General features: G+C 39.2%; 1 protein-coding gene across 1 annotated transcript in view; it reads right to left on the reverse strand.

Annotated features, from left to right (window-relative positions):
* Positions 1-21,063, reverse strand: part of cdk17 (cyclin-dependent kinase 17) — a 50,470-nt gene extending 29,407 nt beyond the window's left edge. The window contains exon 1 of the mRNA XM_023264868.3: positions 20,741-21,063. The gene's annotated coding sequence lies outside the window, so the exon portion shown is untranslated. The remainder of the gene's footprint in view (positions 1-20,740) is intronic.
* Between the last annotated feature and the right edge of the window lie 4,733 nt (positions 21,064-25,796).

A 25,796-nucleotide genomic window follows, 5' to 3' on the forward strand; every position in this document is an offset into this window, starting at 1 on the left:
GACAGTCCGGTAAAAAGGGAAAAAAAAAAGAAAGGAAAATCCACCTAACAAGGTTGAAACTCCAACTCGTAAAAATCACAATGCATGAATAAAATGACTGCATTGGAAAACACTCTGATACAAACACAATCTCTCCCTCATAGTCACACAGTATGTGAGATAAGTGCTCTTTGTCTCCCATACACAGAAGTGTAACAGAGCCGGGTTTTATCTCTGCAGCAAACCAAAACAAAGAGACTCATGTGACGTGAGAGTGTGTGTGTGAATCTGTGCACGCTGAAAGTACAGCATCTGGCACGTATAAATGATGTGTGTGTGTGTGTGCGTGTGTGTGTCTGTGTGTGTGTGTGTGTGGGCGGGGGTTTCGACATGAAAAGCAGCACAAGCAATCTGAAAGGGATAGAGAGACACTGAGGGAGATGTGAGCCCCCCTCGCTTTCTCTCTTTTTCATCATCAGCATCTCCAGAAATTCTCTTACACACACACACACATTTTGACCCACATTCCCCACATCCCCCACTCATCTGCCCCTCCTGGATGCCTCCCAAGTGCATCCAGGGTAGTCTGGAGGAGGGGACTTCAAAGGACGAGAACGTGGGAGGGGGGCTGGGGACAAGACCTAATTAATGGGCTAATTATTACACACACACTTTGCACTTTTCCCTCCTCCTCTCCCTGTTGTCCTTCCTTTCTCTTTCCCTTCTCCTTTTGTTGTTCCCTGGTCTTTCCCAACTCCAAAATCAGGATGAGGTAACGAAATGGAAAATGTGGCTTTACATTTGATCCCAGAGATGTGGGTGCAAGTGTGAATGTGAAGAGGAGGAGGAAGAGTGGGAGGAGATAGAAGAAGAGGAACGGCGAGAGAAGGAATAGGAGGGAGAAAGTGAGTTTATTTCAGCGAGCGGAGCCATAATGGAGCCTTTGTGTTTGGTTAAGAGCCATGAAATCACCCGAGTGACTGCAAGCATGTACAGTGCAGCTGAGAGAGAGACTCACTGAGGGTGGTGGTGCTCAAACTCCACATTAGGTTTGGTTTCAGTAGCTACAGTTTCTGTTTATGACAGGACTGGGAATTGAAAGCACTGACTTTGCAGGTGACCAATCAAGCATGAGTGCTCCCCAGATCCTGCTGGTCATAAAATCGGTGTTGCCTTTGTAATTACAAAATTTAATTAGTTGTAAAGTAAGTGTTTCCCCAAATCCAACTATATCCAGCTGTCGACGAAAAAATCTAATTAAGCTGACACCGTGAGTGGGTGTTTTTTCCTATGACTTAGCTGTAAACTACATGTTACGTAAAAACTGTAGTGCCAAGGAAGCCTGCAGAATAAAGGCGTTGACCACAGGGTCCCCGGCCCATGGCTGGCTGGGGATCTTTCTCTTCTTCAAAACCTTTAATGTCATCTCTCCACTGTCTGCTCTCTAATATACAAGTCAAGTTTCAGATTTTCAGTCCTGGTTTATTTGGAAACACCTGTAGTTTTCTGACATTTGTAACAATTTTTCCACCCTCCAAACAGGTTTTAGCCAGTGCCAATGAAAAATAAACAGCAGCAAATTATCAAGAAAGAAAATTAAAAAAAATTTAAACAGCTTTGTTAATTTATGTAACTGTCCAAAAGACAGTCATTTTGAGATTTCTACTTTCAAGTTAGCTATTATTTTTGTTGTCATTTCATAAATGTTTGAATTCATATTGTCATTAAAATTAATAATAACCAATAAATAAGATGTGAAGAAAGATAACTTTGACAACATACACCTTTAAAACTGGTGTTTGGTTTAAAATGTAATAATGTTTTACAATGTTTATTTGACTGAGAATGAAACAAGTCACATGACCACAGTTTAGTTACGGGTCACACCTGCGGGATTGTGGTTCAGATACTATACGGCTGCAGAGGGAAAACGCATATATTGTCAGAGAGGAAACGATATGGCCTAAAAACCGAACTAATCTGCACAGTCTGAGAGGTGCACACGCTAATTGTCATTTTTAAGTTTTATTTGTTTTCATATTTGTTGGCATTATTTGTTAAACTGCTTTGTATGGACAGTTTAATATATTGTTGTCGCAAGCTAGCATATTGGATCCGTCTAATGACAGAAAACCAGCTCGAAAGACTTATTTTTGGAATCCATCTAATTAGAGACACTTTTATGAAACTTTGTGTATTTCTGAAATGTTTGTATATCTTTATTTTTATAGTTTTCACGGTGTCGGCTGACTGAGAAGAAAATAAATGTTAAAAGACATCTGTATGATGCGTGGCCTTCATTATATCAGACTGGAGTAGTTACAAATTGGATTTCATTTATTTAGGCACACTGGAATTTGTAGTTTATTTCGTAGTCACAAATAACATAAAAATGCATGGATTTCTGTCCAATAAGGTAACACTGACTCTTTTCCTTTATAGTATGCGGACTGATCATACATACTTTCATGCGTGGTCACCTTCCTAACTCATCGGATGTAAGATGAGGATATAAACCAGCCGCTGGTCGTGCATTTCCTGCGGCTTTCTCCTCCCCTTTCGCTATCAATGTGTTACCATTTTAAAATGATCTTTTATTAAAAGAAACAACAACAGCCTTCGAGCAAGCAACCAAATGCTGTAAATTTCACACATGTATAATAACGCAGCCCTGAAATTGAATTTCAGTGAATTACCTGTTTTAGTGCCAGTGCTCACCTTCTTGCATGGAATTCCTGCAACCCTGTCTCTATTTTGAGAGAAAAGTGACGCAAAATCCTTTTTTAACACCACTCAAAACGATTTGTGGTTGCTTTAAAGCAAATACGAATATGCCAGAGCTTTTTATCTCATATAACAGCATTATAATGAGGTGAAGCCAGACCATTCGACATGACACTCTGTCAGCACTGGAGGTCTGGCTTTGTGAACCAAGGTTCCTATCAATAAATATTACTTGTAGCCTTCATTCAAAAGAATAAATAAACACTAATGCATTTAATTTGCCTGTTTTTAAATCAATATTGGGCAACAGAAAAAGACCACAGCACTTTTTGGCAGCACAACCAAACAAATTGCCAACCTAAACAGGATTTATTGAATGATGTTGTTGTTCCTGTTGTTGACATAGTTTGCATCACTGCATTGTCTAAACAGTGCTTGTTCTCTAATTCAGAATGCTTAAAAGAGCCATTTCTTCCAGGTCTTCAACTTAGCTCTATTTTAAGTGCTGAAATGATTTAAAATCCCATTAAAAATAAAAATAACAATTTCAAAGTAATAGTGTAACATTTTTGAAATTTCTGACCGTAGATTCCAGCACTGAGCTGATGTACAAACACGGATACCACTGTCAAAAGTGACTCTTACCGACTAGCTTTTACTTTAATGTGTCTGTCAGGTCTATAAAAAGAAATCAGAGCAAAAACAAGAGGAACAGAGGGAGACTTGAAGAGAAGGTTGAACAGCCAGCCCACTGTCTCCATCAAAGAAAAACAAGAGTTAACATTGTTTAAACCGTTGCTCAAAATAGAGCCTCTCATATGAGAATCACAACGGCTTTAAAATAGACAGAATCATCACTTGCTTTTAGAGAGCGGACATGCAGGAGCCGGGACAAGCACGGCCCGAAGGGAAATGATCTCACATGTCAAAGAGATCTATTTATCGACGCTCAAGTTTCATTTGTGCTTCCTTCCTTTGATTGGTAATAGCATTCGTTTTGGATCTATTTTTCCCCCCATCTGACAACATAATTGTCTGTGTTCAAACTTTTGCACCTACAGCACATACATACCTACACAGTCTGTGACCACCAAACTAAAAAAAGCACTTGCAGCAAAGCACCCTCAATGAAGTGGGAGTTGCTTATTCACAAATATTGCACGCCTAAAAACTTGCCTGAGATCCAATTGTAAAAATTTCGATGCGCACCTTATTTTCAGTCTTACACACTCTGAGTAAGAATACTGTATGTAGTACATCATCTTATCTTCACTGTGTGGGTTTTCCAATGGCTCATATATCTTCTACATACAGTGACAAATGTCGTACTTTTGTCAAAATGCAGCTTCAAGGAGAAAAACATGGCAGATCTGCTAAATGTCTGCAGCGCAAAGTATCACAAGTAAGTGTTTTATTGACAGAGTCTGAGTTGGAAAATAATAAAAAAGGTTACTGACATTTTGTGATACTTCAGAGTGTTGCTGTGTTGATTAATTTAGGTCACTTCTTTTGGAGTTTCCCCACAGTTTAGTCAGGAGTAGTGCTTCATACTAACTGAAAATATATCACACGAAGCAGTAAAAGTCACTGAATATTTGAGGATGTTGCTGCTGATAATGTGTAATATTTATTATACTGTCAACAAGTTCTCTAAAAAGCAGTCCTATGCAGAAAAAATCCCTACCCAGCAAAAGCAAAAGCCTGATAAATCTGAGACTTGTCTTGCCAGAGGTCTCCATAGTTCAACATACAAAAATGAATCTCACCTACAGTGTCTATCTGCTCGAAAAACTCATCGAAGCACCAAATGTGGATTGATCGACAGCAAAACATGGTCCCAAATAAATGCACGAAACACTCCTTTTTTGAGTGGCATTTCCTGCAAACTACAGAACCCAGCTGTTTCAGAAAATTGCTTACAATCTTAGTTTAGCGCATTATCGGGTGAACATTTGATAATAGCAGCAAATAAAAAGTACAGCTGGGGCTGCTGGATATGTTATTAATACTGCAGGTTATCTGGTGCAACACCAGTGTTGGAGAATTTTCACCTGGTGATGAGATTAAATATAAAAGCTCACCAAAGTTATTGTATTTCATCCCAGGGATGCAAATGCATTTTAGTTAAAACTAAAAATGTCAACCTTATTGTGGTGCTAGACAACAACCTGAAGTTTAAATTCCTTAGCATGAATGTCTAGGTTACATTTCATAGCATTGTAGTGAAGAAATTTACTTCTGGACCAACTGACCAACAGGGGATCAAATATGCCACTATTGGAGCCATGTTATATGCACAACTAAAGAATTATGAAGCAATGGAAATACTTACTAAAGCACTAAATGTGGACTAATCCACAGCAAAACATAGTTGCAAATAGGGCAGAAACAATTCCTCAAGTTATTTGAGGAATTACTAAAAGGCAAAATTCTCTGAATCAAGGCTTCATTTAATCCACTATATACTAGACCCCAGGTCACTAACTGGTGGACCGCGGTCTGAGACTTGACACAGACTTCATCTTATACGAACCCAGACCTCTAATCAATAAATTATAAGGAGATTTTAAATTTGCCGCTTCTATTTTAACCAGCACAGCTTTTCTATTGTTTACGGCATTTATCAGATCAGAGGCTGAACTATGAAGGCAGTTTAACACAGTCAGATTTTCTTTGTGTGAGTCGGCTTGACAAAAACTAAACCCTCAGTCAGAGTTAACAGGTATGAAGGAGGTTTTCAGCTTTCTTGGTTAACTCAGACTTTCTGCTTCAAACTCGTCACACAAACAGGAGCGTTTAACCATCATTTGACTTGTTTTCTGCACAAAATGAACCGATCACAGACAGGTTGTTTTAATGGGGAGCAATAAGGAACATAAAAATTTATGAAGGTAAAGAGCTGCTACTGGAAATGATGTAAGTCAGGAATGCTGGTAGAAAACTGTCAAACATGTGGTAATGTATTTATTTTACCAATCAATGCAGCTGATTATTGATAACAGACAGCTGTACAATAAAATTATCAAACTTTATATATTCAAACATGATACTGTATTGCAGTACATGTAGGTCTGACACTGTCTCATAATGAAGGAAATCGCTTTAATTTAAGTTACTGATTGAATGTTCTCTGTAATAAATACTAATAAACTGATCAGTTTTCTTATTTGTGTTCTATCGGCTGCAGTAGCAGCAGTTGAAACGGACCAAACATAAAAAACACATTTATGTGATTTCTGTATCACCAACTAAATACATGTAGGGTTCTATATATGTATTGTACTATATATGTACAATACTGCTGTACTATACTATATATGTACAATACACCACAAATGATTGCTTGGGTCTAAGAGTCACAGATGTGTCAGTGAAGTCAAAGTATTAACCACTCACATATATTTGCTTTGGTGTTTTCATTCAATGACAAAAATGCTGAACAACATCAGTCAATCAATTTTTAGTTGAACCTAACATCAGCTTAATTTTGTCACTGTTGTAGACCTTGTCTGACAGATCAACCCTAACCCTCCCCCTTTATTATTATTATCGAATAATTCATTGGTTTCGCAACATTTGTCTCATTTGCAGGTTGTGTAATAATTCAATTGTCAGATGACCTCTATCTGTCAGCATGGCTCACTGACCCGATTTCTCCCACATTCACAACCTGCTTGCTGCCCACACAGAATAGAAATCTGAGCTTCTGTATAAAACAGTGATAAACATAATAATCAAAGCTGTTCAGATGATTAACTGCTGCTCAGCCAGAGAAGCTTGAAGGTGAAATCTGACCTCACACAGGTGCTCACTTTTAATTTTTCCTCATTTGCAAATGTCTGGTTTTAGGATAAGGGCTGAGTATAATGTCTGTGCCGCCTCAGGCCACTTTACATCATCTTATCAACTAGAGATCACAGCAGTGCACACGCTGACACCAGGGAGTTTCCCTCATATTGCTGGTATACATGACAATCAAAGCACCGCTCCTGTCCTACATGATGTACACCAACACGAAGACTTCAAAGAGTTCTAAAAAGGGTGTCACCTCCCTAAAGCCTACAGGGTGGATGAATCTCTGCATCAGATATCTCTGACTACCACAACTGTGAAACCTGCTTAAATAAACAGTTTCTGGGCAATTACACAACAACTGTACTTTCTTCTGACTCCCTGAGTTTTCACACTATACATGGTTTTCCAGCCTAAACCACAATAAGCGATTGCCATTTTTCCACGAAACTATTTTTTCCTGTGTTGCGCATGTGTCTAGATTCAGTGTTTCACAGGCTTTTCAACACGAAAGTCTTTAAATCTTAATTTTTCACAAGTAGAGGTTAAAGCTGAAGAATACTGACTGTTAGGTCTAGCATCACTGCAAAACTATTAGCAGTCATCAGCATTTAAGCACCCATTTCAGCTGACCCCTACTGAGTACAGTCACAAGTATGTGTTTGTGTGCCTATAAGAACATGCACAAACAGAGCATCAGTGCTGCTGCCCAGCGCAGTGGGTGCTCTCCACTGAAAGACCTTTTGTTTTGTTTGAGAGAAAACTAAAAAAGGAGCTTCAGCATGACTGACCCCGAGGGATGAGCTGAAATAACCCCGTATGTGTGTGTTCAAGCGTACATAAAAGCTTGAAATGCTAATATTAAAAGGAAATGACCAAAGACTGAGTGAAAACATGTCTTTAGGTGTTAAACAAATGTGAGAACGGCTTCATCAGTTTTCAGAGAAGAGATTTAAAGAGCAGTGAGGCGGAAGTTAGAAAGCCTGAGTCTTACTTGTTAACAACAAACAGCACACTCGCCCACGTGTCCATTTGCATTGCAGACATTGATGCTCCATCGCAACACTTCAGCATGTTGAGTCACTGCAAATGACTAACATCATCGGAAGCAAGAAAAAGAACTTCTAGTAGCATCTGTTCTGCCATGTGACTAAGTCTGTCAGTACTGTCTACTGTGTAGGAAGAGTCTCTAATATAGATGAATTCTGCTGTAGCACGACTGAGAGTCTACTGCTGTCTCTATGAGGCTGCACCGAGGCACAGCACTTCTTTAAGCTGGCATGCTCACAATAATAAACTATTGTTTAGAAGATGTGGTATTATTTTATACATCTTCATTTGGAACATTACCAGGTAAACATTTGCTAAGAGCAGCAAATAAAAAGTGTGGTTAAGGTTTATGGGAATGTTATTAACTAGCAGAATATCTAGTCACCAAAGTTATTCTAATCCCCATGAGGGACACAAATGTATTTACTGAAAACAAAAAAATGTCCTTATTGTGGAAGTGAAAAGAAAAAGTCAGGGCAATTAGTAGTCCAAAGGTATCTGCATTAAAACAAGAATGAACAACATTTCATGGTATAGTAGTTGAGAAATTTACTTCCAGACCAACTGACAAACAGAGGAATCAAATTTGCCATTGTAGGAGTCATGTCACATGCATTACTGGAGCAGTATGAAGCCATGGTACTTTTCCAGAAAATCGAAGCATGCACTGTACATAAACGATGAACATAGGCTTGGCTGCTGAAAAGTGAAGCAACCGCTCAAGTGCCTGAAACCTGCAGTCTTTTCAATAGCCAGCAGGGGGCAAATACCCTGGTTGAAAAAAAGAAGTCTGCTTGTATTGAAGTCTATGAGAATATGACCCTACTTCTCACTTGATTTGTTCCCTCTGTAAACATTTTCCTAATGGGTTTATGATCTCAATCACTAGCTTCAAGATGCCTTCAATACAACATGGGGTTCATTTAATAAATTTTGGTCCCATTTAGAGGGGAAAAAGACGATAAAGCAGGGTATGTTTTAGGGCATGTCAACCTTGTGATTGACAAGTCACTGCAGCAGCATGACCATGTGTTGTCCAATCAAATGCATACTTCACTTGGTATGTCGGGTTTCCAAATACCAAAACAGTTATGACCAAATACCCACAAACCAATGCAATGACGGCCAAAGTAGCCAAGGTTGCATTGGCCGTCTTTAATATACAGTCTATTGTTAGAAGAGAGCTGCTGCTTCAAGTGATTGAGTTCAAGCAGATCAAGGTCTTGTGAAGAGGGCAGTGTAAGATGAGGCAGGAGATTGACAGGCACGTAGCTGTGACATCAGCACTAATGCAGCGGGAGACAAGCTTGAGCCTGAAGGAAGAGCTCTCAGTTTACTAATTGATCTGCATTACAAGCCTCGGCTACAGTCTTCGATAATAACCTAACAAAGGAGATCACATGTACAAGTGACTGAGGGGAGTTTTGTTTTCATAGTGTGGCTGTTCTCAAACTCAGGGGCAGTGTGAGGAGATGGACATCCAAAAAGAAAGAACTTGACATGGAAGGACCCAGTTAAGGTAGTTTGGAAATGTGATTAGGATAGCCGCAGGATGCCTTCCTGTGGAGGTATTTTAGGGCAGATTCAACTGTGTTGAAGCCCAGGGGGTCGGACCAAGAACAAGATGGATTAAATACCCCATCTGGCACTGAGATCCTCCATAAAGAGCTGGAGGAGAGTTACAGTACATCTAGGCTGCCTTGCTTACCCTGCTGCCACTGCAACCCAGATTTAGATAAGCAGCAGAAATGGATGGTATTGATACAAAAGCACTGTAAAAAGTAGAAACTATTTCCTTTTTTCCACAATAACAATTCATACACAAAATATGCACGTAGCTCTTAATCTGGTTACACTAGATACATGCAAATAATCACATTTCTGACAAATTATACTTCAGTTTGGTTTCAGTTGCTGGCTCCTACCTGCAAATTGTTCAATACATCAATAAACTATCGGTAAAATTGTTGCCATGGAGCAGTATGGAGTAAATAATCTACCATAGACAGACACAAACAAAAAACTTGATCCAGAAAGGAGAGGAAAGCAACAAGGAGAATCGGGAGAAGAACACAAATCACGGGTTTGAAATGGGTGAGATGGGAAGAATGAAGATAAAGATTCAGAGGAAGGGCGAGCTGGAGGGAAGATGCTATTTTTAGGTAAGAAAGCTGCAGCATCTCCCAGGTGAATACACACAGACACACACATAAATGTAAACACATAAACACAGCACATGGTGCACCATTACACTGTTGCTCTCTTGCCACATGACAAACACAAACACAAAGCCCACAGGCCACAAAACATACAGGGAACTCAGCTGACACATACACAGACACACACACACAGGTTTGACTGCACGCCCAGACACTCCAGTGTCATCTGGTTGACTCAAGAGGAGGGTGAGATTTGAAGCAAAGCAAACACACTGGGTATATATGTAAAGAGTGTGTGTGCCTGTCGGTGTGAGGGGGTGAGCTTGAGGTCACGGCAAAGGCAATACACTTTATCTGTCTTCCAATTACAAAACAGAGATCCCATGCAGGATAGTTTATCCTTTTATCAGTTGTTCACCCCGGGACTGTAATCAATCCATGCGCTGACACACACTTGGTAGACGTAAGACTTCTCAGAAGCAAGTAGACTCCTCTGGTGTAATCTAGGTATTTTCAATAATGTATATATGGTCTGTCATATTAATTGAAACAATGGCTAAAATATGTTTTTAATCCTACCACTAGGTCTAATATCTCACACTAACTATGGATGCAAATGAATCAGTCATAGGTCTACTCTTTAGCTGATCAGCTGCTATTGATTCAGATGATGATGATGATGATTCAGAAGAAATATTTTGCCAACCACTGTTGCTGATGCACACACGCATGTGCATCCCTGGCAACCCTGAAACCACAGAGGCCCCTCACATTACAAACCCCAATTTAGCCCCCGGGTAACAGGATGTTGTACAGTAATGTCAGTGTGTGTGAATACTAAGGGGAGCAAACAACCACACAACAAGGTAAAGGTGGGAGCAACAATAAGAGAAGCTAGAAATCGACCATATTTTCCAGAGTATCTCCAATTTTACAAAAATGTTTTAAAGCCAGCACTCATCACCATATCCATATTAACACTTCAAACCCCAGAACCCACTGGTGGGTTTGAAATTCATCCATTCATCCATTATCTACACACCGCTTAACCCTCATTAGGGTCGCAGGGGTTCTATCCCAGCTGACTTAGGGTGAAGGCAGGAGACATCCTGGACAGGTCACCAGTCTATCACAGGACTACATGTAGAGACAAACAATCACACTCACATTCACACCTGAAGACAATTTAGAATCACCAATTAACCTCAGCATGTTTTTGGACTGTGGGAGGAAGCTGGAGAACCTGGAGAAAACCCACACATGCACAGGGAGAACATGGAAACTCCATGCAGAAAGCTGATGGGAAGGCCGGGACGCGACCGTCTAGCTGCAAGGCGATAGTCCTAACCACCAAGACTCTGTGCAGCCCGTTTGAAAGCCATGTTATCAAAAAAATTAAACAAAAAAAAAAGACACAAAAGACATTTCTGAGTCCTCTCGCCGTCTAGTCATGTTTGTGCTGTTTCCATAGAAGTGCAGCATTTTATGTTGCAGTTAAAAATGAGTGCACGATCGGTTAGTCATGTGAGCAAAACACATCCAAAAATTGCTTGGAGTTCAGACATTTAACAAAAAGTCATGAAACTACCACATGGAAAATGGAAACGTTTTAGCATCATGACAAACTAACAAAGAAGCATCACCAAATTCAGCTTCCCTCAGCTCTATGCAAGAGATTAGCATTTTTCAGCTCACAGCTTTGATTTTATGGCTCACAGTTTTACCGTTGAGGTTTTCTCTCACTGTTCTTTAGTCAAAAAAGCTTCAACAGCATATGCTCTAGCAAACAGGCATCAGTTTGCTAAACATTTTAACTTTACATCAACTTAATAACAGTATCAGCTTAGTTTGTGATTTAATTAATAATTAACAAATAATTGTTTACATATTTTATTGTTAGTTTTCCTGGTTGGTCTCATGTTGCTCAGTGGTAATAATAAGTGAGTGCTGCTGCTTTGTGTCCATGCTGCTGTTTTCCAGACATAGTGAGTGTTTTGTTTACGCTGAAAGTGGTTGTTGTCTAGCACTGTCAGCTACATACGACAGGCAGATTTTTTTTTTTAAGTGAATGACGTTCATGTGGAACCTGATTACCTCATTCTAGGATCTACCTAAGCAAGTGACTTACCATCAATAACTGTACTACACAGCTGCACAATGTGCTGCCAACCAAAGCCAACTGGAACTTCATAATTTGCTTGTGTTGTGTTATACAGAATTCTATGTCTCATGATTGTCTATAACAGTAAATCATAAATACACAGCTTTTCCAAACCTCACTGGAGCATCTACATTCTTTTAATGTTGTAAGAAGACATTAATGATCCTTTTAGGGCAGCACTATACCACACTAAAGTTTTAGCTATGCAGACATAGCCACAATGATCCACTGCTACTGCACATGTATTCAACATCCCCACCCCTGTGTTTGTGAAATCAGCACCCTCCTACTTCTCTGGCCTGTCTGTTACATAGCACTTGTCTGTCTCAATGTGCACCAGATTAACAAGGTTTAACGAGAAGCTTCTGGTCTATCCGCCACACGCATATACACACAGATGGATGAACACAACATCCAAGAATGTGTGTTTTCCTGCCTGGATGTTTGTTTGGTAAATCCAAACACACAGCTGGAGATGGCACATTCCAGTGGAGAGAGACGGGAAACTGTAGAAGCTTAACATGATGCACACATACACACGGCTTTGGCTTTGTTGCTAACAACAGTGTGTTATTGAAATTGTCATACTGAAAAAGAAAATTGAATTTGAAGGTTTCAAAGAAAGCCTCTAAATTCACTCAAAAAGGAATTTTAACACAGTGAAATTTGCAACAAGAACTGATATGTATTTTGCAATCAATAATGACACAGCAATGATTCCATCTGACAAATGACAAATGTATTGCATAACCATGTGAGACATCCTCTTTTTTAAATAATTAAAATGCCTACACTTCAGTGCATCCCACAGAAGTGTTTAATTTATGATGCTTATTCAATCACATATTGGTAAATTTTAATGCATTTGCTTAATTTCATTTAGAGAGAAGTCCAAATCAGTTACCTCTTGCTGCCAGGTGTGGTCATCTACATGCAAAATTGCAGCTTTGAAATTCACTTGACCAATCGCATAAAAGCAACAGCATCCAGCCAACACCCAACAATAGAAAAACAAAAGCAATGCTTAACCATGGCGAGATTTGAGGTTGTTTTACACAAGCCAACAATAAGAATCTTATCTCCTCCTCTTCTGTCTGTTTTATGGCTTCCCATCGTGCATCCTCTTTCTCACGCTCCACCACTCCCCTAGACACAGTCTCCGGATCCACCTCCATTCACCCTCAGGCCTTTAGGAACAGGTGTTCACTCCCTGAGGTGCCCCGATGTGTGTGTATGTGTTGCTCACACCATTTACCACCAGCTTGGCCTCTTTCCTATCTTTGTGCCAAACCAGGTGGGATGTCTCGGGCCGGGACCGAGACATAACATTTTCCTAAATTCAACAGATAAGGCATTTGCAGGCCGTCACCGTCTTTATGCCTATGTCTGGTGCTGTGATGCAAAAATTGACAGTTTCAAGTAAAGCATTCTGATCACTACAGTTCAAAAAAGTAGAATATAAACATGGTTTTAGTGTTTGTTCATCACAGACAGTGGGTTTTACAGGCTCAGAACAGGCCCTTAGTGAGGTGACTATGCATGACAGCAAGTATGATCCATCCACATACGGTGAAGACAATAAGTCTGGTTAACCTTTTATTGACAGAAATCATTTTTTTTTGTATATTTAAACAACAAAAATGTCTATTACACGTGAGTAAATTAAACCTAAATTAACAAAAATGGTTAAAAAATGCTTTCCTATTCCTATTCCGTATCATCTTGGCCCTGGTTCCTCTGGTGCTGGCCAGCCAAAACTTCTTTGGGGGATTCCAAAAAAACTCTAAGCAGGAAAAAACCCAGAATCAATATATTTAATGCCTACAAACAGACAAAGAAAGCTCTCAGCTGTTATATAATTTCCAACCACAAGCTTCCACACAAGACCGTGTATCAGAAACTATTGATGAAAGAATTAACTAAATAACGTTGCAAATTTGACCACATGTTCTCTGCCAGATTTTAGTATCGACAGTTTTTGTTACTTTGTGTAAGAGACTGTCAATATAAAACAAATGACTGAAGTTCTATGTAAGAAATACAAAGGAAGAAAGGTCTGCTGATTGCCTTCAAATGATGCTTTACAGTTCGATGAGAAGAATAAAATATGTCTCGTCTATACACTGAAGCTACAACCAGCTCTCTTGGAGGGTAACAAAATCTGTTTCTAAACCACAACACCTCTACATCTCACTAATTAATACAACACATCCTGTAAATAAGCACAAATACTTATGTGTAAAAGCAACACATTGTGGTTTTACAAGGGTTCTATGCCAGACTATTGTAAGAGTCCAGGATGTTACTGTGCTTTGGCACAAACCCCCCTAGCTGGTTCTCTCTTACCAGTATTTACTAGACTGACTAAACTGGCTGCTGGTGGTAGATTTGTATTCATTGTTCAGACAGATGGTGAGGTACTGAATGAGTGTATTTTTTAAACTATCTCTTGAAATCCTTGAGAGTGTTAACAGCTAAAGTCCTTTGTATTCACTTTTAGCATATTGGAGTCAAGGTTGTACATCAATCAGATTTGTACTATCTCAAATCGGCTTTGCTATTTTGAAGATGACACTGCATGGCTTCACTACACATTATCTGGAACACCAAGGACCAGCTGCTCCTCTTTCCCTTTCCCTGCAGCCGACAATCCTGAAACACGATTGAACAGATTTTCTATTTCTTGCTTCGCTGCAACTCTGCAGCATTCATGAGGGCTCACTGTTTACTGGCTTTATCTAAAGTCTGTCTTTGATGCCATGTGCTCGCAGCTTTGGGGCACTTCCCAGAGACCTGCTGTCAGTCAAACACTCTGCAATTGTAAACTCAGAGATTTAGTGTTTTCTTATGGCGTGTTCAGACTACCGATGAACAAGCTACTGGCTACAAATGATATTCAGTGGAAGCTGTTGATATGAAGCTACCAAATAATTCCTGATGCACTATCCATCAAAGTAGAACTGGTTTCAACTTTGTTTTTGTTTCAGTATGTGTACGTCGTTTCTTTCCCCACAATCTCCTGTTCCATTCTGTCCAAAAAATGAAAGTCAAACATATTCTTGCAGTTATGCAGTTCCAGGTGTAATTTATTCCTACTTTTTTTCTAAAATTAACATCAAAGAGAGCTCAAGCAACACTTAAATGATGACAATGTAGCTCAGGGGTGTCAAGCATGCAGCCCGCGGGTCCGATCCGGCCCACAGGACGACTTTGTAAAAAGTAAAAATTACAGAAAAGACATTAACTGCAGATTGTAAATTTGTAAAACTGTAAATTTAAAATAATTTCTAGACCATGACAAGTTGTTTTTTTTTTTATCATAAAGTAAAATACTAAGTTGTTCATTGTTCTTTTGTCATTTTGTGTTTCCTTTTTGTAATATTTTGTCTTGTTTTTGTCCTTTTTAGACTGACTTTTCTCGTTTGTCTCATGTTTTTGTCATTTTGTGTTTCCTTTTTGTCTCCCTTGTGTTTTTTGTCTTATTTTTGTCATTTTCAGTTTTTGTTTATTCATTGTTTTGTGCATCGTTTTTGTCGTTTTGTGTTTTTTTGACTTGCTTGTGTTGTTTCTCTCAATTTTTTGTCGCTTTGACTGTTTTGAACTTTTTGTCTCTTTTTTGTTTTATTTTGTGTCGTTTGTCTCATTTTTGTCATTTTGTAATTTTTTGTCTTGTTTTTTCGTTGTTTTTTGTCTTTTTCGTCTGACTTTTGTCTGTATGTTTTTGCCGTTTTGGGTTTCCTTTTTGTCTCGCTTGTGTTTTTTTGTCTATTTTTTTGTCATTTTGTTCCTTTTTTGTCATTTTTGGTTAACACTGTGGCCTAATACTCTTGAAATTGAACTTAATTTTCTTAAGAAAATTCAGGCTGTTTATAATGTTTTGTAAGAAGATAATTCCTTAAATGTGAACATTTTCAGAATGTATTTATTTGCACTAAAACAAAAATTTTGAGTTGTTATTATACTGTGATTTTACTGGTCTGGCCCACTGGAGATCAAATTGGGGTGAATGAACTAAAATGAGTTTGACACCCCTGATGTAGCTGTTCGAGCTTATGCTATCTTGTAACTTTGTCTGTCTTAGTGTGACCATAACATTGGTCTGTCCTGTCATGGCATCTATCACTGCTCATGCTAGAGAGTTGCTTTAATAAGATTAGACCAGATTATCAGTGCATCTGCAAACGTCCCCAGAGATACCGACCTCTAATTGATCAGACCTCTTGGATAATGGTGAAGGAGGCACAAACTAATGCTAATACAGTACAGAGGTTAGTAAATTAGAAGAAGAGTACTGGGAAACTCCAGTCATTACAGCAACACTTAAGAGAGAATTAATTAGAAGCGGGTAAATTTAAAAGAGACAAGCCCTGACTGTTTCTCTCTGGGTTTCATGAGTGTCTACGGTCCAATTTTCATGACTGTTTCTTGAGAACTTGCAATGCACTTAGTTGGCACTGATTGCAGATAACGTCTGTCTAGGAAGCAATGATTAACCCGCCGGGAAGAAAGGGGGATAATTATAGATTCCCACTTGAGATTAAAAAGGAAACTTGCTTTTATACAGAGACTGGAAATTAAAGTTAAGAGGAGGCAGTGGGGTGAGAGAGGGCAACAAGAACAATGTTATACAATCTGTCTTGAAATCCCACAGCACACAGGTTTGATACCCATTCAGAGCCAAATTATATCGACAAAATATGACTGCAAAACTGAGTCAAAAAAGTTGAATTCAACGGCAGGTAGAATAATTTCATTGTTATGAAAATGTGACAAGTGTTGTAGAGAAGCAGGCAGATGGTGAGAGTTGTGTAGGACGCGATGTACTGAACAGCAGAATGTCAACTACAGCTGACTGCACTTGGCACCAACACTGTACCATTTATTTTTGGGTTTTTGTGCACAAAAAATCAAGAGCTATAATCTTATTTTATGAAAAAACCTAACCCTTTTGGCTATCACTCCGATTCTGAGCATAAATTTTGCTGTGTAGATGACACCTATGATGCTGTAACCTGGCTGGCGGATTGAGGTTGAGCTAGGGTTGGAAGTGACAGTTTCTTTGGGTTCATTAAAGGAACTTATAGGTGGACTGGATTATGGGTGAGCAAAAAAATATTAGCATAGTTATACATAAAAGTTCTTCAGACACATGTTCTTCTTCATGCCCTCCAGCGCATTTTAAAAACAGAAGAAAACATGATTGAAAAATCTCATTCATGCAGTTCAATAAAGTGACAATAAAGAGAAAGCAGTGTGAAACTTCATCTGTGTTGATCAGTGTGTTCAGCTTCTAACTCTGTGTGCGTGTGTGTGTGTGTGTGTGTGTGTGTGTGTGTGTGTGTGTGTGTGTGTGTGTGTGTGATGAATATTTCAGCATTTTCACTGTAAAATGACACCACTTGAGTTTACGTGAGTGCTCGCCACATGATGGAAAAGTGACTTCATGAATGAGCTGCACGCCTGCTTATTCTAATGTGTGGCCTCTGCATGTGTGTATGTGTGCGAGTGTGTGTGTAATCCTTGCCTACTGCTGCTCTAACAACGCCACCGCTTAATCTCCAGATTATGAGCCAATCTCACCCAACTTGACCCTGCATACACACTAACACATGCACGTGGCAAAGCGTGATTAAATGATTTACACAGGGGACAACTGGACAGAGTATGATGTGAAAACAAACAGGAATACTGACAGAGTGTGTGTGTGAGTGTGTGCGCGCAAGTGTGTGTGTATAATGTAGAAGACAAACTTTAGTATTATAGCAGAGGGAACACAGAAAAAGCGCTTCTCTTTTATTCTAATGCACACAGACACACACAATCGTCCTACAAGACTAAACATCCCCTTTGACACCCAAACACGCTCACACAAGACGACAGCACACACATACACACACTAGTGACTATCAGGCTTTGTTTTACTGTAGAATGACACACACACATATACCCACACCAGTCGGCTGACAGAAATGCTCAATGACACGGCCTAAATTTTCACTTTTTAAAGCAAGACAGAAGCAGTGTGTGTGTGACAGAGAGAGAAAGAGACAATGAACTCCCAGCAATTCACATTCCTCGCATGGCTCACATAACTTTCTCCTCGATGTGTGTGTCTTCATATGGCTGTGAATAAGTGCAAGTGTGCGTTTATGTTGCACCCAGCCCACACTAACTGTATTCACCCTAAAGCCCTAGAATTAGCCAGACCCCAAAAAAACCCAATAATTACTACTTCACCTACATGATGCCCACCCTGGAGCAGTGCACTGGCAGGAAGGCATTTCCCATCAGCCCCTGGGGCCTTCAGCTAGTCTTCCTCTCAGATTTTGTTACATTCTCATGGCTCTTTTTCACATTTTCTTCCTCAGGTGAAGCTTCCTCAGGTGAAATAAGCTTACTGGGGTAATAGAGACACACGTGCTCACAGGAAATGTGAATGAGAATACATGATCACATTTACACATAAACTAAACACAAAGATGAACACAAAAACATGCACACACAGCCAACACACTCACATGGAAAGCGCTCGTGCACACACATTTCAACAAGAATACATGCCGACACAGACAGAAGCACACAAACAGAAATACACATATGGCAAACACAGTCCAAAGAGTGTACACCTACAGAGAAGACCAACACAAGGATGTGTGCACACAGAAATACAGCTATATACACACCTCTGTGATCAATAAAATATGGCACAAGTTAGAGTTATATAAGCAAGCGCAAGATAGCAAGCTGCCTGGCTTGTTGTCAATAGCAACAGTGTTTGGGAGGCTGATCACCAGTAATTGCAGTGAGCACTGCTGCAAAGCATGGTGGGATATCACTAACAGCATCACTGTCAGACTATTAAGCACTTTACCACCATGCAATAACATTACATTTAGTTATAAATAGTTTAATATTTCTGTGTACGCCAGCACTGGGGGTATCTACATTTTAATGTTCCATTTTGTAGCTCATCCACAGTTTGGCTTGATTCTCACTAGAGCAAACTATTTCACAGACTTTGGTAATGCAGTGCTACGCTATATGATGTTCATGCAAAGAAATCACAGCCATCACATAATGGAAGAGCAGACTACGAGCTCAAACAGTCTGGCTCTGAGCAGAGAGGTGTTTTTTTGTAAAAAGGAACACATATCTATCAAAATTTCCACTCTAATCCCTCCTCACAGTCTCTGGTTCCAGCAAGTAGTTTCAAGCAAATCACTGACACCTGATGTGCTTCCATCACATATGGCACTTTCATTTCTCAAACTGAAACCACTGACACATCTAAAAACGCTACTCAGACAACTCATTATAACACAGACATCCTGTCAGCCCCATGAGAGGAAAGTAAGAAAGAGTATGAGGGTATGCCATACATATATATACCATAGTGTACCCTCTTAGTGCTCATGTTCCTGCTGTATGCAACATAATGCAGAGACAGATCAATTCCAGCGCTGCTATATGGCCCACAGACATGGGGAGGAAGGGGTGTTAGGGTAATTACTTTGTCCTCTGGGGGTATATCACTCTCACAGCCAGGAGTTCACATCTGAATGTGGGTCACTAAACACACATGCAGACACACACATACACACAAATGAGCGGCCAGTTGTTCCAGATGAAGGTTGATGGAAGTAAATCCAGGTCAAACAGGATGCAGACGAGAGCCTAAATGCACCACAGGCACTTAACTGGAAATAGATGGATGATAAGTGTTCGATATTATCACTCCATATCATTTTTCTGTTCTATTCTTACATGATAAAAGGATGCTATTACGATATTATGATTGACAACCATGCTACACAAAATAGCTGTAACTTCAACATTGTTTGAAATGTTCTAAAATGAAACAGGAAGATTAAACTATTCACTCTGAACCACATTGTGCTGTTTCCACGGTGACAACAGGATGGTGAATTGATTCATTAGTTTTCCATACACTTGAGCAAGTGGCTGCTAAAAGCATGTTCAAGCCCCTCTTTAACACCGCTATCTCCAACTTTAAGTGACATCTCAACAGCGTTTAATGCAACCCGCAGAAATCATAATGCCACTCTGAAAAAGTCAAAGTCATTTTCAGGTAATTTTAAATGCCTAAAGTTGAATAATTTTGAATGAGGGGATTTGAAATTGTGACAGAATCATTTCAAATCAGGAGAAATTCAGGTGGTTCTTCATTTTTCCCATTTGTGACTTGAAAGCAGTAAAAACAGAATTAATGGCATTTTCATCAGCTGTTAGCTTATGGTAAGTGATGAAACAGGATGTCAAAACACAACATTTTAGTATTTGCAGATGCTTGAGGGAACCCAGCATCCACATTTTCACTGTGAAAAAGAAATGTGTGCTGCTTTCAATGTGAAAACTCACAGTACAGGGTGAGGATGAGGGTGATGAATCAGTGGTTGTAGGCAGATATGACAGCTACAGATGTCTTGAATCATCCCTATAATGTTACATAATGATTTAATAGTAGGTTTGCAGCTATTTTTGAATATTTTTCAATGACATTCCTGTGTTATATGCTTATAGAAACCAGGTTCCTGTGGCTGGAGGTAGCCTGGCTGCCGATACATACCTACGTTATGTCAACAAACCCGCATAGTTCCGTCTGAAACAAAAACACGAGGGATATTATGTTTGAAATACGTGCGAGGCGCGAACACACCACTCATAACTAAATTGGGTGAAACACAGGCTAGCTGTAAAATGTGAATTTTCGCTGGCTGAATTATTCCACTGTGTTGTCATTTCCACACACCTCCGTTCAGACCTCGTCCTTCTCGGCCGAACGAAACGCAACCTCCCGGAGCCCATTATCGGACAGACTGAGCGTTGTCCACAAGTGACATTTTGCCAAATTTACCTGAAAATGATGAATTCCGTCGTTTCGAGCCGACTCTCCGGAGCTGCCAGGCCCGGATGCCGTCCTCCGCTTTATCCGCCCACTGAAGTAGAACAGGGCTCCGTGAGTGCTCGGTTTCGGTTCCAGACGCTCCGACAGAGAAAAAAACGTTCTCCGAAACGCACACACCGGTACGAGGCTGTGAAGACGGACAGCTGAAGACCGAACCCCGAAAATGTCGTCTGTTCGGCGGCGAAGGCAGTTTAAAGAGGCTGGAGGAGGACCTGATGTCGACAGACACGGAGGGAGCAAACACGCAGCAAGTCACCGCCAATGCCACCGACGGCACTTCCGCTGAAGCTTCAAAATAAAACCACCCCGCTCTCATCCACTGTTGTTTCTATCACAGCTTTCAAAATAAAAGTAGGCTCATGTTCAAAGGTCCCTTAATGGTGAGAATCCAGTTTGGTTGTATTTTGAGTCCGGTATAAACTTTGAGGCATTTCGTGGATGATAACATAAATCAATGCTACTTGTTATGATTTCTCCAGACCAGCAATGCTATTCCAATGCTATTTAAATTAAATATTAGCAAAGCTGCTAAGTGTGTTTCTTTTTTTTTTTTTTTTTTTTTTTTATTATCCCTTATTAATCCCACGAGGGGAAATTCTGATTTTCGCATCTCTCTCCAATTGGGGGAGTCAGAGCGACGGGTCAGCCGCAGTACAGCGCCCCTGGAGCAGGACGGGTTAAGGGCCTTGCTCAAGGGCAAGGCCCTTAACCCCTTAACCCCTTAAAATTTCTAAAGGAATATATACAATCTTGTCTTTGTTTTTACACATCACATGAAGGGTATACATTAATTTGAACAAAATGCTTTTTTATATAATGAGTGAAAATGTAAGAGTGGGACTGTTGAGGGATATGGGGTAAGAAGCTCACTATATGTGGAGGAGATGCTGACATCAATGATTTTCAATGCTCTAGCCTAGATACTGATAAATTTATACACCATCATCTAATACAATAACATAACAGATAACCAGCAGCCAATAAATGTATTATTATCCATCAAAATGTAATTATCTAACATTAGGTAAACAGTTAACGTCATGCTGTATTAGCTTCCTATAGCACTAGTTAGCTTGCTAGCTTGAATTTCTTGGTACTGTGGGTTAAGAATCTCTGGTGGTTGGTGATTTAACGTCATTTTCATGTCTGAAATTTAAAAATCTGTGGTAAAAAAGCTCTAACTTTTGTCCCAGGCCCATGAGTTTTAAACTAATTGTATGAATTTGAAGACACAATTTTATACAGTGCAGATATTGTACATTCAGCTTCAAGGCCCTTCACTTACAAGTCGCACTCAATAAGCATCAATTAATTCTCACTGTGCATAAAACTATAATTCATTGTCTTTGTTAGAGCCAAAAATGTTGCTTACAACACTGCAGTCATCTCTACTCGAAATAGTCCAAATACTGACAGTGATGTTTTTTAAATGTAGAATATCATCTGAAGTGACAGACCACCTTACATTACTCCACTGTCTTTTAATATGGATCCTTACCGAACACACACAGATAATTGGATTACACTGGAGGTGCCAGTTGTTATTACTAAGCTTGGAAGATCTAGTTTTACTCACTGTGCACTGGAATGTTTTTAATTTTTGACTACTTTTGCCTTTTGATATTTTTATTGCTATTGTTATCCAAGTTTCTTATTTGTGTGCCTTCTTGGCTACGTTGTAAATGGGAGGCCTCATTATACCTCAAGATATTATTACATCAATTCTCATTGCTGTGCTTTGACATATTTAATATGACAGAATATAAAGGAAGTCAACCAGAAGTCCCATCCTAATAATAACAAACTGCAGCTTGACAGAGCTGGGAGCAGGGGTAGGAAATGCATGAAATGAAACAATGGGCATCTTTATTTGAATAGCTTGGCTTTCCGCTGTTTCTTGTAACTCATTGCAACACAGTGGCCTTTCCAGCAGCCTAACACTGCAACATTGTAATTTTCAAAATGCAACATCTCCATCATCCCAGTCGGTCTTCAATAAAATACTGAACACACAAGTTTGAGGAATAAAAGCGTGATAATCTTTAAAATAATAATAAAAAACAAGACAATATTCAGGTTATTACAAAAATAGTCCAAGTTGATAAAGGAACAAAAAAATCTGTCATGTTGCAAGCTGTGTCAGTCTGTGTCAGTGTAGACACAATTCAGGAAATATATTGTTGCACCATCTCAGATTTTCTTCCATCTTCATAAATGTGCTAACTGGGCCAAAAACAAAGTTATTTTGACAGAATTTTGAACATTTCTTATCTTTTCAAATGGTAAATTATTGTATTTTTTACCCTCAAAAGAAAAACAAAAAACACATTACTAGGGAAGGTCTAATTAGAATTCAATATCTTCAGAAATATAACTCTCACAGCCATGAAATTTGGCAAGAACACAAACTAACTTGTTTTCAGTAGATCCAAATACTGAATGTCTCCAGCAGATTCCAGATCTGTAATTATTGGTGTTTCAAAATGGGGGGAAAAAAACAACATTTTCAAAAGAGGGGTGTACTGGGGCCCCAGAAAATACCTGTAAATGGATATATACGGTACTATTCAAAAGTTTGGGGTCACCCAGGCAATTTCATGTTCCCCATGAAAACTCTCACTTTTATCCATGTGCTAACATACCTGCACAAGGGTTTTCTAATCATCAATTAGCCTTTCAACACCATTAGCTAACACAATGTAGCATTAGAACACAGGAGTGATGGTTGCTGGAAATGTTCCTCTGTACCCCTATGTAGATATTCCATTAAAAATCAACCGTTTCCAGCTAGAATAGTCACAGTTACCACATTAACAATGTCTAGTCTGGATTTATGATTCATTTCAAGTTATCTTCATTGGAAAAAAAATGCTTTTTTTTTTTTCAAAAATAATGACTTTTGAACTTTTGAACAGTAGTGTATGTGTATATGAATGTATCCATGTTTCCTACTAAAATCTACAATCAGTGTCAGCCCTAAATAACAAATAAGCACAGTGAAAGCCAAGGAAGTGGTGGTGGATTTTAGCAGGAACACTCTTCTCCTTCACCAGTGAACATCCAGGGAACGGACATTGAGATTGTGGACTCCTACAGGTACCTGGGTGTTCACTTATACAAGAAACTGGACTGGACTACTAACACCAATGCACTCTACAAGAGGGTCAGAGCAGACTCCATCTGCTCAGAGAACTGAGGTCCTTCGGAATGCAGGGAGCACTTCTGAGGAGCTTTTATGATTCTGTGGTGGCATCAGCCATCATGTATGGAGGGTCTGCTGAAGCAGCAGCATCACGGCTGCAGACAGGAAGAGACTGAATAAACTGGTAAAGAAAGCCAGTTCTGTCCTGGGCTGCCCCCTTGATCCTGTGGAGGTGGTGGGAGACAGAAGGATGATGACAAAGCTGTTGTCTATCATGGAGGACACCTCCCACCCCCTGCAGGAAACAGTACCATCACTGGGCAGCTCCTTCAGTGACAGACTGCTTCACCCACGGTGTCTAAAGGAGAGATACTGCAGGTCCTTCCTTCCTGCTGCAGTCAGACTTTACAATCAACCTGCTCCCAGTAGTTCAGCTCACCCACTAACTGTGCAATAAAAATATATACAAGGACACTATGTGCAATTTCACAGAAACTTTTCTGTAAACATTTAGATTTCTTCTAGAAGGAGAAAATTATTATATATGTGCACTGCGTGCATTGTGTGCTGCTCTTTTCCTTTTTCTTGCACTATTTCTTGTATTCGCTGCTGTAACATAAATAAAGGTTTAATCTATCTATCTATCTATCTATCTATCTATCTATCTATCTATCTATCTATCTATCTATCTATCTATCTATCTATCTATCTATCTATCTATCTATCTATCTATCAAAAATTTGCATCGACTGGATACGAAATCCACCCTCTATGATTTTTAGCTTTGTGGCGCCACCTGTTGGATAAAAGCTACATTTACCATTAACATAATTTGTTATTGTTAGTAATAAATGTGAATAAAGAATGTTTTATTTATTAAATATTTACATAAAAAGGGAGTCAATCAACATTAAAATGTCTTTTTTGAGAAAGAGCACGCCAAGAAGGCTTTCCATGATAAACTGACATTATAAAACTAAGCATGACAGCATTTGACACTGGACAAAAGTAAAGCACATTAAAACAACCCATTAATTAAGATACACAAAACAGAATTCACTTGTACAACTTGTGATCAGAGCTTTGAACTCTCCCAAAGAGACAAAATCATGAAGGTGTATTATGCTGTGAAGGTTATTCCAGGAACAGGGAGCTAAATAGGAGTAGGTTGTTCTGCCAAGTCCATGAGGGACAATTATAACAGCTGTTGGTGGGTGGTGGAATAAAGCAGGGTGTCAAACTCATTTTGGTTCGAGGGCCACATTCAGCCCAATCGGACCAGTAAAATCACAGCATAATAACCTATAAATAATGAAGAACTCCAAATTTTCATTTGTTTTAGTGCAAAAATGTTTACATTTAATGAACTATCTTTTTACAAAACATTATGAACAACCTGAAATTTCTTAAGAAAAATAAATTCAATTTCAACAACATTATGCCTCAGTTTATCATTTACACATTACAACTTACAGATCACAGAGTGTCTACAAAGGAACAAAACATTTATTCACAGGTATCTGGAACTGAATGATATAGCATTTTACCTTATGATCAAAATGACAAAAGCCAGACAAAAAAAGACAAAATATTAGAAAAATGGGACACAAAATGACAAAAACAAAACACAAAACAACAAAAGCGAGAAACAAAATGACAAAAAAAGATGGGACAGACAACACGAAACAAAACAAAAAAGAGACAAAAAAGTTACAAAGTGAGAAACAAAATGACAAAAAAAATAGACAACACAAGCGAGACAAAAAACACAAAACGACAAAAACGATGCTCAAAACAATGACTAAAGCAAAACACAAAATGACAAAAAAAGGACAAAAGCACAAGCGAGACAAAAAAAGACAA

The sequence above is a fragment of the Amphiprion ocellaris genome, chromosome 21 (genome assembly GCF_022539595.1).
Source record: "Amphiprion ocellaris isolate individual 3 ecotype Okinawa chromosome 21, ASM2253959v1, whole genome shotgun sequence".
NCBI lineage: Eukaryota > Metazoa > Chordata > Actinopteri > Pomacentridae > Amphiprion > Amphiprion ocellaris.